The sequence below is a fragment of the Spinacia oleracea genome, chromosome 5 (genome assembly GCF_020520425.1).
Source record: "Spinacia oleracea cultivar Varoflay chromosome 5, BTI_SOV_V1, whole genome shotgun sequence".
Lineage (NCBI taxonomy): Eukaryota > Viridiplantae > Streptophyta > Magnoliopsida > Caryophyllales > Amaranthaceae > Spinacia > Spinacia oleracea.
This window is the reverse complement of record NC_079491.1, coordinates 36,332,094-36,346,670: the sequence shown is the minus strand read 5'-3', so window position 1 is coordinate 36,346,670 and position 14,577 is coordinate 36,332,094.

Below are 14,577 nucleotides of genomic sequence, written 5' to 3'. Positions count from 1 at the left end.
GTTTCCAGCAGATTTCTTTTCTTAGCATTTCTCTTTGGTTTAAAATATCATGCCACATTTTGGAGTCCTTTTGTTTAGGTTTGCACTAGAAGAAATTTGTATTCCTCGGATACTTACTTCGTATCAGAGACACCCATATGTTATTATTATTATTAGTGAGAATTTTCCACCCCAATTTTGCTATGAAAGCTTTATTGAGTGGCCTAGTTTTACAGAATCCAAGTCCTCCTATTGACTTGGGTTGACATATTTTACTCCAAGAAATCAAAAGAGTGGAGCTGGTGTGTGGTGTGTGATTCTAGGAAAAAAAAATTGTGTATGTTGTCTAATTGGTAGAAATTTTTGCCAGGGAATAGGAAAGATGAAAAAACGTAACCTGGAAGAGCTTCTAGATTACTTTGAATCAGGACATCCATACCTTCTTTAGAAAGGTAGTTTTCATGCCGAGAATTAATTAATATGCTACTTATTTATTTGCATGATAGTATTATAATCAGAATTGGTGGGTTTGTACGAAGAGAAGAAAGCCCCCGAGTATCTTACCAGGGATAAGAATTTAGTCATAGAAAAGAGACATGCCAAGGTGTCTTCCTTAGCGTTTGGAACTTTTTGGAGAAAATAATTTTCGATTTGTGAAAATGGACTAGTTGGCCCGCCTTGGTACAAAATTCCTCTACATTAGCTTTGAGGTTGTTACAAGAGGTTGAAGTTGCTTTATAGAAACCATAATATCATCTGCAAATAAGAGGCGAGCTACTTTAGTTTTCCTTGATGTTAGGCTAAGGCCAACTCCTGCTTTTGGGTTTGTTGTTTTGTTGATTAACGTGATTATAAACACTTCCATAAAAAGGAGAAAAAGGTAAGGATACAAGAGGTCTCCTTGTCGTACTCCTTTAGAGGGAGAGAAGTGGTCAGTTGTAGATCCATTTATTTCGAGTGAATAAGAAATTGTTGCGACATAAGCTTGAACCCATGTACGTAATCCATTATCGAGGGAACCCAAAGGCTGAAAGAGTTGCTCAGAGAAAATCTCATTCTATTTTGTCATAAGCGTTTTCCATATCTAATTTAAGGGCGCACCAACCTATTTTAGAGTTCAAATTTGGAAAGTGTTTAGGATTTCTTGGACAATAAGTAAGTTATCGTGGATAGAGCGCTCGGGTATGTAAGTATTCTGAAATAGGATAATATGGATTTGAAGGACATGTCTAAGTCTTAGAACTAAGAGTTTAGAAATTGCTTTATAAATGATGTTACAAAGACTAATTGGTCTAAAGTTATTCGAGTTCTCAAGATTATTAGGTTTTGGTATTAGAGCTATGATAGTGTGATTAAGAGCTTTTGATATCTTCCCATGATAGAAGAAATCCTTGATGGTCGTTGTAATTTCTGTTCCGACTATTGGCCAATATGCTTGAAATAATTTATGGCCAAATCTGTCAGAGCCTAGAGATTTAAGAGGATTCATATCAAAAAAGCCATTCTTAATTTCTTCATCAGAAAAAGGTTTAATGAGATCCTCTTTTTCCTGTGTAGTAAACAATTGTGGGAGAGAAGAGAGGTCAATGTTTCTATTTGGTTGGACGCTAGAGGAGAAGCGTTGTTTAAAGGCTTGTATCAGGGTATCCGCAATTGTTGGTTGATCGTTCGTTTTAAGACGGAAGATTGTGTTTCGGGCATTAAGGTGTTTGCTTCTTGAGTGAAAGAATCTGGTGCTTCTATCGCCATGCGTTAGCGATTCCTTTTTTTCCGAATTTCTTCCAACTTGCCTAGCCAAAAAGAAGTAATTTCTCCCTTTGTTCAATCATACGTTCTAAATGACTAGGAGTTTATATTTATTATTCCCGTACTTGTTTCTTGTCCATTGTAGTAATTTAGATTTTATGTCTTGAGTTTTTCTCTTATCCGGAAGAATCTTGACCCTTGTTTTCTGGTATTCCATAGGTTTTAACTACATAATGGGATTCGGTATCCAGAGTCCATAGGTTTGGAATCTGAATAAGGTATTTTATTAACTGGGGGTGAAGAAGAGTAGAAAATAACACGTGCATGGTCAGAGACTGAGAAGATTCTATATGATGTAAAGACGCCCGGGAAGGTGAGGAAAAATTGGTTGCTAGCAAGCGCCCTGTCAATGTGTTATAAAATAAGTTCATCTGAATTAGATTTCTAGGAGAATGGTTTTTGTACACATTGAATGTCAATAGCATTCAAATATGTGAGAAAAGATGGTAATCGTTTACATTGCCGGGAGATGGGGTTGCCCCCAACTTTGTTGTCAGGTACGAGAAGTTAATTTAAGTCTCCAATAAGAAGCCAAGGGATATACATTTTTTATAAAAGGTAATTAGTGCACCGAGAAACTGTCTTTGCGATTTTCTTGAGCCGGACAATAAGCACTTGTTATTAATACTAATTTATTCGTTTGTTTATGATAGACAGTTAGGTGTGCAGTGTGCACATCTATAAGTGAGTGTGAATTTGTAACTTTAACGTTATTTTCATTCCATAAAATCCACATTCCCTCACAATAATTTGTAGGGTCTATAATGAGTTTGTGTTGGAATTTTAGTGCTTTAATAATCAAAGTGCTATTAGAGTAGTTTGTCATTGTTTCTAAGAGAAAAAGAATGTCTGAATTTGTCTGAATTTTTAAAATAATAAGTTGAGCGAGATGTCACGTGCTGACTATTTCCAAGCCTTATGCACGCTGCCCACTAGCGTCACAGTCCCGTCGGATCACTAGTCAAGGCTACCCGATGTTTTAGCTAGGCTAAGTGTGCTACGAAAATGGCTAAGTAAGGAAACTTTGTAAGCAAGAGAGTTTGGAAAGGTTTTTTTTATTGCTTGAGAATGAATACACTTGTGTTGGCTTATTTGTACAAATGAATGGGCAAGCCTATTTATAGGCTCCCAAGTGCCTAGAGACTTCCTACTCTAGAACATTCCACACATATCCTACAAAGAATGCCCTACAATTCTCTAGAATGTTCCCACCTCCAAGGGAACCCTCTATACAAGGAGGTATCTAGAGATATCTGTACAGCAAGGTTCTACACTCTTCCTAGCTAGAACCTTCAAGAAACAACCAAGATAGAGTGTCCAAGACCCATCCGGAGCACTCTAGAACCTTCCGGTGCACAACCGTGCATACCTGCTGCAAAACCGGGCCTTCTGGGCCTCAAACCCAAAATATGAACCGACCATTGTCTTCATTGGGCCAACAAAAATGGGACCCCCAAGTTTCATCCCATTTGGATATCGTTTGGTCCCCCAAACGACCCACTATCCGATGGACCATCACGTTGCCTGATGGTGTCCAACGACCTTGCCGCCACCCTTGGCGGTGCACCGCGTTGCCTTGCGATGCTTGTTGCCTTGCATGCTGCCACATGCGATGGTGTGGGAGGCCACCCGTGACATTCTCCCCCACCTAAGTTCTTGACTCCCTCGTCAAGACGTCCCGTTGTGCGTGCACACGACCCGTACCATGCACCTCGTCCAATACTTTGTCGCTGCACGACCCCAACCTTGGGCACCTCGCCCATATGATAGGCACCATGCCTACCTTCCTTAATCCTCCCCCGGATCCTCACACGATCAGCTATCTCTCGTGCCCACGACCCGAACCACACGTCCCTTTTCCTTCGACGCCCCTTGGTTGCCGTTGCACGAGCCTTCAAGCAAGAAATCCTTGGACATTCCTCCTTGTCCCGTGCGAGCCTAATGTCCACCTCACGATCCTTGTGTGTGATGGTCAACACCCCATCACTCACTCAAAATGGTAGGACCAGGCCTAGGAACTCCATGCCTAGCACCGCGTCCTCATCATCCATGTCGACCACCATAAAGTCGACCTTCCCCCTCCACTTCCCCAAGCAGATTGGGACATCCCATGCCTTGCCATACACTGGCGTTGCCTTTGAATTCACGGCCTTCATCTCGCCGCAGACCCGAGTGAACTTCACCCCTAACTTCTTGGCTGCTCCCCGCGCAAGAAAATTGTGGGTTGCCCCTGTATCAACGAGCACCCGACACGGTTCCTCGTTCACTTCTCCATGTACGACCATCAAGTTTCCACCCGACTTGATGCCCGCTCCCTTCGTTGTTGTGGGTTCCATCTCCCGTGGCACGACCATGTCCCGCGGCCTGCTGTCCACGACCCCAACATTACGGAGCCTCAAGTTGGAGAGCTGGACCTCCTCGTCCACTTGCATCGCCCCTAGCCTTCTCTCGGCAGTTGGCTCCTACTCCGTAGTGCCGACCATGGCACTCATCTTCTCCAACTTTTGTCGGACGGGGCAGTTCCTTGCAAAATGTTCACCTTCGCAAAGATAACATTTCAAAGGCCTAAACGACTTACCTCCGTCACGACCGTCCCTCTTCGATTGGGCCTTGTCCTTGCCATGCTCCGCATGCTTGGCCCTCGGTGTTAGGTTATGATACATATGAATAAACATAAATCATGCGGAAAAACCATAATGCCAGGAAACATATTATTTACACATAATCATATACCATAATTTAGATGCATACACTTTGTAGCGTGCCCTCCCTAGCTACGCCCGAACCAAACAAGAACAAGTTTTTAGGACTCCAAGTGTCGTCCCTCCGTAGATAGTACACATCACGTCCGGATCCGCCTTAAGATTGACCAACTAGAATCGCCCTTAAGGTTCTTAGATTTTCGGCTATTTGGGTGCAAGTGTTTGGCTGATTTTTGCTTAAAATCTTACCTTGAATACTTCAATAATCTCGATGTAAAATATGTGACCCTAGGCACCTATTTATAGAGTTTATGGAAAGGAATTATAATCCTACTAGGATATGGATTTATTCATTAGAATCTTGTTAGAACTCTAAATAATAAATTTAATCTTTTAGGATTAGGATTTAATCAATGCACGAATTCCGATAGGATTAGGATTCGTTACGAACACGAGCGTCGCACGACCACGAGGGAAGCACGCACCGCGCAGGCCTTGCGGCCCACACGCATGAGCGCTGCCTCGCAGCCCACGAGCACGCTCAGCGCGCGCGCTAGCAGCCTTGTTGGGCCTGGCCTTGCGCTAGGCCTGGCGAGGCTTGTGGCCTTCGTGTTGGGCGCTCGGCTTGCTGGGCGTGGGCCTGGCTTCGTGCGGGGCCTTCGTCTAGCAAGCCTCGTCCGATGCTAATTCGTACGATGCGCTTCCGATTAAATTCCCGGTTCCGGAATTCATTTCCGATACGAACAATATTTAATATTTCCGATTCCGGAATTAATTTCCGTTTCGAACAAATATTTAATATTTCCATTTCCGGAATTATTTTCCGATTCCGATAATATTTCCGATTCTGACAATATTTTCGTTTCCGGCAATATTTCCGATTCCGACAATATTTCCATTTCCAATAATATTTTCCGATACGTACCATGTTTCCGTTTCCGGCAACATCTACGACTTGGATAATATTTATATTTTCGATACGATCCATATTTCCGTTTCCGGCAATATCATCGTTTCCGGAGTATTCATTTCTTGCCTTTGACGATCTCAGCTCCCACTGAAAACAAGATCCGTCGATTCCGAATATCCATAGATGGAGTATTTAATGCCATTAAATACTTGATCCGTTTACGTACTATTTGTGTGACCCTACGGGTTCAGTCAAGAGTAAGCTGTGGATTAATATTATTAATTCCACTTGAACTGAAGCGCCCTCTAGCTAGGCATTCAGCTCACTTGATCTCACTGAATTATTAACTTGTTAATTAATACTGAACCGCATTTATTAGACTTAATATTATATGCATACTTGAACCAAGGGAATTATTTCCTTCAGTCTCCCACTTGTCCTTAGGGACAAGTGTGCATTACCTAATTCCTTTGTCGCTCGATGCTTGCTCTTGAACATAAGGTAAGAGTTGTCATCGTTATTATGTCCAGAGGTGTTTCTCGGTTTCAGAGTTCAACTGATCAAATAAACAGATAATCATAGCCTATGATTCATCCGAGCACGGCCATGCATTTTACAGTTTCTAGCTCTCCGAGTGGCCTTGTACAACTTTTAAGCATCTCCTCCCGATTTATGGGAGGACAATCCCAATCTTGCGACCTTGAGATTAGACTTCGTTTGATAGGTGATTACCTGAGCGTTGCCTTTATAGCCTCCTTTTACGGTGCGACGGTTGGTCAACGTCAAAGTAACCAGTTCTCAAACAAGTAATCCCAAATAAATCAGGTATTGAGGATTTAGTGTCTAATAATTTTAATGAAATTTACTTATGACAGATTTTCATCTCTTACAGTAAAGTTTCATAGGTCTGTCCGATACTAGTCTTCCCAAAGTAAGTATCTATGCAAATGATTATGACATTGCCATGTCCACATAGTTCAAGAAACAGAACTACTAGTCATCTTGCATTCTAGTCGTCTAACGTTTTCTATGCGTCCATCTTTATAGAAAACTCCGACCAGGGACCATTTTCAACTTTTGACATTCAAGTTCACTTGATAGACATTTCTTAGTCACAGGACTGGTCCTAACAGTCTATCTTGAATATATCGTCAAATTGAAGGGACTCATCATTTAATACTAAACCAAGATTAAATAGAATATGAAAATACATTTCATATATGATAAATGTTCAACCCCAATGTTTTACAACCATGGGCCTCAAACCCATCTTTAAAACAGTTCATGGAATTCAAAGCTGTGCTTGATTTCCAGTGCTACAACGTGAGTGTTGTTTCTCACTTGTTGCATAGGTTTAGTTATCATGCTTTGCCAATTTTAATATCCTTTTCATCGAATGTTCTTCGAGATAGAATGATAAGATCGTTTGAGTTTGTTTATTATGTGATCTAGTCTTTCTTACTTCGATAGTGGTTCTACGCATTTTGTAATGAAGAACCATCAAGTCAGCAGACAGGTGATCTACACAAGTTCAGTGAAGAACTCTTTAAAACAACCCTGTTTTATTGCTTCTTAGGCAATAAGTACTTTTACTTCAACTGTTTAGGTTGCTAGTGATGCTTTGTTTGGATTTACTTATCCAAGCAGTTCACAGATATGGGGAAGACTTTCCAACTATATCTTGGAACATAGAAATTATTATTTTTAATTTCCCACGCAACAACTCACGGTCTCCAATCCATGTTGCCATTTCAAAACACGATGCTCTTTAGCTCGTCCTTGTCAATGGTTAACTCCAAAGGAATCTTGCTTGATCCTTTGCCAGTGTTTATGCGTGTAGCATCAATATTTAGCATATCTTTATTTCCTTGAATCAAGAACTATTCCTATGTACATTTTCAAGTACCATAAGTTTTTCTTGATCTCAATCTAGTTGATCTTCACTTAGATCAATAGAGATTGGTATATGTTCGTTATGCCTAAAGCCATACGGTACATTTTTGGCGATCCTCATATTATATCATACATGATAAATTCTTTTGCAGAATTATTCTCAATTGAATTCTATTCATGTAACTTTAGCTCATTCAATTTCAGCAGATACTGAATCCAGCTAAATTATTTGACATATAATATAGGTTTAAGAATCTCACTTGGATCCTTTGATGTTTAACTTAGTAAATGCTTATACATAGTTCAAACATTCATTACTTAGATTTATTCACATGGGTCGAATATCTCCAATGGAGTCTTTCGTGTTTTATTTTGTAAATGTCATTATTTAATCTAAAACAATATCATAAGATCTTTGTGAATGGATCTTAATACCCAGTATGCACTAAGTTTCGCCTTGGTCCGTCATTGATGAATAATTTCAAACCTAAGTTATTAGCATTTGAATTTTATTTCACAATAGAGAGATATGTGTGTGATACACATAGGACCTATTAAGTTTTTATGTGCTCCCACTAAACTTCTTATATATCCATAAGAATCATGTATATTTTATGAAACTAAAATACTTATTAGTTACACTAAAATATAGTTCCAATTCCCAATTGCTTGCTTAAATCTGTACTTAGATTTCATAAGCTAGCTTTCCTTTTCAAGCATTTATTTGGATCCATAAATCCTATGACATACCATGTACATAGTTTATTCCAACATTTGATTGAGGAATACGTTTTTTCATCCAATTGCCATATTTACCAATATCCAATCATTGCTTGAATTATAGACTTGAGCATTACGATTATGCATGAGGTTTCAACACAATCCACGCCGTGAATTTTCTTGTAACCTTTAGCAACTAATCTAGCTTTGTGTTTGATGGTTTTTATCCTTAAAACCAATTTGCAACCAATTGGTGTAAACCATTCTTGCAAATCAACAAAAAAATTAATTTTGTCATCAAAACATTGAGTATGTTTTTATGGCCTTTAACCAATTAAACATTAAGTCTATATATGGCCTCTAACCATTTTAGGGAATCTGGGTTTCGTCAAAGCTTTCTTACAAGTCACAAACTCATTAATCTACGTGATAATAGTTCGATTGCAAGTTGTAGGTTTCTTTACTATCTAATAGAAGAATCTCATAGTTTCATTGACCTGAACTCTATGTTTCTTCACTATCTAACAGAAGAATCTCATAGTTTCAGTGACTTGAACTCTATGCCCACTTGGGCATAGAACATCAAACAATAGAATATCAACAGGCACTTTGAGAGTCCTTTGAATATTCTATTCTCCTTGAAGCACTTGTAAGTCCTCTAAGAGATGTCTATTCTTTAAAGCCACTTCTAAAGTCCTTAAAGAATAAGTTCGGATTTTCTGAAGCACTTCGAAAAGCCTCCGGAATGTCCGTTTTATGTTTGTTGTTCGCCTCGAAGACTTTCGAGGTCTATTTTCTCCCACTTGTCATTTTGGAAACGAATCTCCAAAAGGACATTATTTCGAGCAAACAAACATTATGTTCTCAAAAATTCGTGGTAGAAACAATACCTTGTGTCTCATTTGAATAAATCACAATGAAACATATATCTATACTTCGGCCTTAGTTTGTCGAATGACAAACACTAAGCTCCCACTGAGTTTAGCAACTCTCTAGATATATATTATGAAAAGATATTCTGAAATTACTTTTCAATAGCTTTGACGAATTTGGTTTAGTTTGGTGGTAGTTGAGCATTTTGTTTTTAGAAATTATAGGAAAGTTCTTTATGATTCATCATTGATCGAATCAAGTACTAATTGACTTCGATCATTCCAACTTAGATATGCCATATCTTATGGAGCTAGATCGTGAAATTACAACACACAATCATTGATCATATTTGGTCTTAAAGTAATCATCGACACGATCTAACTTAGATCTTTATGATTTCTTGCCAAGTGGATTTTATACTTCTGAATCTTTGAACTAGTCAAACAGATTCAAACTTATATCACATTTGAGTAAATAAACCTATATTCACTCAAATCTATGTGAAATAATAAAGTCATAAAACCTTTCTTTAGGTTTGAACTCTATCGTCTAGGCGTTCTAACAATAGTTCATATCTTTTGTTACTTTCAACAAGTAAGACTAGCTTGTCTTGAATTGATCTAGAAATCAATCAACTTTCAAAAGTCCATCAAAATAGAGCTTATGAATGTTAACTTGTTTATATGGTCTAAGAAACAATGCCAAAGTTTAGTGGAACTCAAATCAAAGGTTTGATTTGAACCTAGTAAAGTTTTTATTGTTAAAGAGTTGTTTGTTTTAATCAAGCATATTGACTCAACCCGTAAATGACCATTTCATTCAAACAAACAAACAAACATTGTTTTTGTTCTTCTGAATGTGAGTCTTTCTGTGTTTGAAAACAGAAATTTAGGTATGCTGATTGTGGAACAAAATAGCCATTAAGTTCCAGCCTTTGAAAGGACTTAAAACAAACTAGATGACCCTACAACTAATGTAGCATTGCCATGCTTCATTTCCCACTTGTAGGCCATTAGTGTAGCTTAGCTTCCATAGTTTGAGTTATTACCGAAGTAAGAACCTCAAGCGGTATATGATACCAAGGAAGTTTGATTGCTAGGTCACTTCTCTTTAAACATAAACTTATAGGTAGAAACGAAATCGTAAAATTTCTTTCATTTGTTCCTTGTTTTTGTACCCTTTCTTATAGTCTTAAGAATTGTATTCTTTAGTGTTGACTTTTATATTTTGTTTAGACATGTCCAATGTCACTCCAACAAGGTTCTTACCATTTTAATTTATGTTGAATATTTTGTTTCAACTAGATGATCTTACCAGAAGCTTCTAAAGTTCTCTAAGCATCGATCTATTCGAATGTCTAGGGACTAGACTCATTCGAGAATTAAATGGACAAAGATGTTAGGTTGTTAACCATTGGTAAAGCTGAGCGTTTAAGCTCAATGCTTTATGATCTCAAAACTACAGTGTATTTTGAATTCACAAGCACCAATTGGTTTGCCATTCGCTTTTGATACACGAAAACAACCATAAAAGTCTCTATAAGAAACGTACATTTTAAATTGCTCATTTTCTCTCATTTCCATGAATCGTTCTTGGATTCACTACCAATCGAGGAAATTTACTGTTACCTTTCTAAAAGGGTTTACTGCAGTGCAAGATATTTAATTATAAACAATAATTAAAACATACATTGAAGCATGCAAAGTCTAAACATTTATCATGAGTAATAACTTGAAAATTAAAGCATTCATGCAATTTAAACAAGTTATTAGCATTTTATTCGAATTTAATGTTCCGGCAGGTGTGAATAAAATGATTCCAAGACCCTAAAACCATTGAAGAATTAAGCACATTATGTATTTTGACTCAATTCTAAAACATTTTAGGTAAGCAAAAGCCTTTTTCTAATAGTCTAGAAACTACTCTTGGTTGATAGGTACGTCTAAGAACTTATTAGGTAAACCTATCGATTTTGCCACGACATAAAAGGACTCCTTACTTATATCGTTGAGTTTCACCAAAACTAACTTGTACTCACAATTATTTGTGTACCTTACCCCTTTAGTATCGATAAGTAACACCTCGCTATGGCGGAAAACTATTACTAAGATCGATGTAAAGGATATCCAAGTAAGTGTTATTTTGGCATGGCACCTTTTAACTCAATTTTTAAGTTTGGAACTTAAGGCTCTTACTATGTTGGTTAGATTTTAAGTGAACTAAAATCCTTAATCATGCAACATAATCAAGCCACAATCTCATGCATATTTAAGACATATTTAAAAGCAATAAAGAACTTAAAGCATGCATAAGATAAATGTGATCTAGTATGGCCCGACTTCATCTTGAAGCTTCAACTTCAAAGTCCGTCTTGAAAATGGATTTGAAACTCTGTCTTGAATTTCACCGTGGGATGCGCCATTTTCTTCAAGTAGGATAAGCTATAATTTAACTAATTACAACTATTTGATGGTACGCAGACCATATTTGAATTGAAAAACAAATTTGGTGCTTTAGACCAATTACATTCAAATTAATGGTACGCAGACCATATTTTCTATCCTATTTGGGCCATACTAGTCACTTCATAACCTGCAAAACAGTACATATACAATATATATACCATTCATCCATTCATTATCATGAATGGCCCACATAATTGGTTAGTTAAAACACATTGTATGCATCACATAAATATTTGCAGCAATTAATTAAGGGCACCAATAATCTACCAATTATTCAGTCCTTATTAATTTTAATCAAGTTGTTTAACCTTAAAGGATTTGTAGACCTAATCAAGAGTTTATGACTAAAATTGCTCCCACTTAAACCAATAAATTCATATGCTTTACTAATTTCAAACATAAAAATGTATTTCTAGTCTAACCGGAAACATACAAATTTAATTAAAATTTAAAACACATATAAATTTATAATTGAATCCACTTATTTAATTTATTTCAGTTGAATATAACGAATTTAAATTAATTCAAGGTTTAATTTTAGTAAAATAATTAGTATAAATTAAAATTTATAATAATTATAATAATCAAAATTAAATCCCGAGAAAACAATTTAAATTATTAATTTTAAAATTAATTAAAATTACTCGAACTGAAAATCTCAAATTAAAATTTAAAACGCGACAATCGTAACACGACGAGCACTTGGGCTTGCGCCCAAGCCCGTCGAGTGCATGACCAATCGCTGGCCCATGGCACATCGCAGCAGCAACCACACGCAAACGCAGCAAGCCAAGCCACGCTTGCGCGCAGCCTGCTTGCCTGAATGCATCACAGCAGCTACGGAAGGACTGCTCGCTCGCTCGCGCGCAAGCAAGCCCTCGAGGCCTCGCGTGTTGGTGCGCGAAGCAGCGATCGCTGGGCGACCCAGCTCTCGCCCTCGCGCGCGCGCCTCTTCATGTGCCACGCCATCGCCCTTCGCCCATCGCCCATAGCACACAGCACACACGCACAGGCTCCCTTGCCTCGTGCGTGCGCCATGCGCTAGGTTGCTCGCTGCATTCGTACCGCATGGGCGACGAGCTCCCTTGCTCGTCGTCGCGTGCCCGCACTATACAACACCCCTAAAGGGTAACACGTAGCTTCCATTGCTTTGTGCGTGCAACATTCATGAGCGTTTTCATAAAAATTTAAAATTTTTAATTCAAAATTAATGACAAATTAATAAAACATATTAATTTCATAATTTTAGGGCGAAAAATCGAAAATTTATTAATCAATTAATTTCCAATTAACATGGATTCAAATCTAGGTCATAAAAATTAAAAATTTAACATAAATTAACAATTTTTATGGTGGATTTTAATCATGGATACCTAATTAAATTATTAATTAATTATGAAAAACAAATCAATTCTAAATTATTCGAATTTCAACAAATTAATCATAATTACAAATTAGGTTGTATAATTAACAAGTCTAGGCATTCATAATTGTTAAACATATACTGTAGGTCAATAAAAAACTCAAGATTTATCAACATGAATCGCAAATACTTAATTTAACATCTTAAATCTACAAACTTTTGCGTTCGAAAAACTAAAACCTCTGAAAAGTCATAGTTAAGCTTCGAATTTGGGAATTCTGGGTTCGGCCGAAAAAGAATATTTTTGTCAAAATTTTAGAATGCCTTTTACATGCGGAATTGACACAAAAATCACTCGATTTGGATGAGTAACGAAGAAACTACCGAAAAACTGCGTACATATAATTAAATAAACGCAATTTGCAATTAATTACGAAAATTAATCACCCCTTTAATTCTTTGCAAATTTGTAAAATTTAACTATGTTCATGCAATTTAGATTATGAAAATAATAAGAGGCTCGTTGTAATACCTCGTATTTTTATAATATTTATAAATATATTTTATTATATTTATAAAGCATTTTACGATTTATTAGCATTTAAATAATATTTAAATGTATTTAATGTATTTAATTAATTAGAATATTTATTATTTTAATTAATTACGAAACGAATTTAATTCTTGAGTTGGGAAATTAAATGAGTTGCAAATGATTTTTAAAGCTTCGGGTTTTAAATAAAAAGTCCAATTCGTTTTATTAAACGAGCCCAATCAAAAGTATTTAATTCAAGTCCTAAGCTAGCCCAATTCATTTAATTCCTAAGTCCAACTTAAAATTCCTAAGCCTAGCCCATCAAGGGATTATGGAGCCTATAAATAGGACTCCCCATCATTAAATAAACCCCTAAAATTTCATAAAGCCCCTTTTTTATTTCTTGCCCAACACTCCTCTCCTCTCTTTTCCTCTCGTCCGCACGCCCGCACGCATGCAGCCCGTGCTCGTGCGGCTGTGCCTCGTGCTGCTCGGCCTCACGCCCCAGCACTCGCTCTCGCCCTCGCTCAATCTTCGCGCGCGCCCAGAGCCCACACCCCTTGTCTCTCGCTCTTTCTCTCGCAGCCCGCCCAGCCAGCACGCATAGCTGCTGGTGCTGTGCTGCTGTGTTGTTGTTGCTCGTGTGCACCGCACACCCCTGCTCTCTCTCTCTCTCTCTCTCCCTCTCGCGCACAGCGCCCAGCGCTCGCGCCCTCGCCCATCCGTCCCGCGCGCCCCAGCGCGCTGCTGAGCCTGCCCCTCGCCCGCGCGCACGCACGTCGATTGTGCGTGTGTGTGTGTCGATTGTTCGTGTTCGTTTTCCAATCTCTTTTCGCCCAATCACCCTAATTCGTGATTGTTCCGTGCTATAGGCCGGATTGGTATAATTCTCTTCTTCCTTACCTATTCTATTTAAATTCCGTATTTTAAATTATTATATTAATATTGTTTTGAGTAATTAAAATGCTGGGAACCAGTTATGAATATCGTGGTTTGAGGATTTGTGTGTTGTGATTCATTAGGTTTGTTTTAATTATTAAAGAATGAATTTTCAGATTTGTTTATTTCATAAAGCATGAATTTTTATGACATTAAACTAGTGTTATTGGGATTTTCAAGTTAGGGTTTTAACCTAAACCTAATGAGTCAATTGATTAGCATAATTAGGTGATGATTTTAATTATGATAATCAATTATATTTTCAGATTTTAATAAAGGTTTAAAGTGTCGATTTTTATTGATTTTAAAGGCGGAAAAAGTATGTTTTTGTACTAGGGATTGATTTTGCAAATTGAGACGACTTTATTATTGAAAAACGATTGAATTCAAAA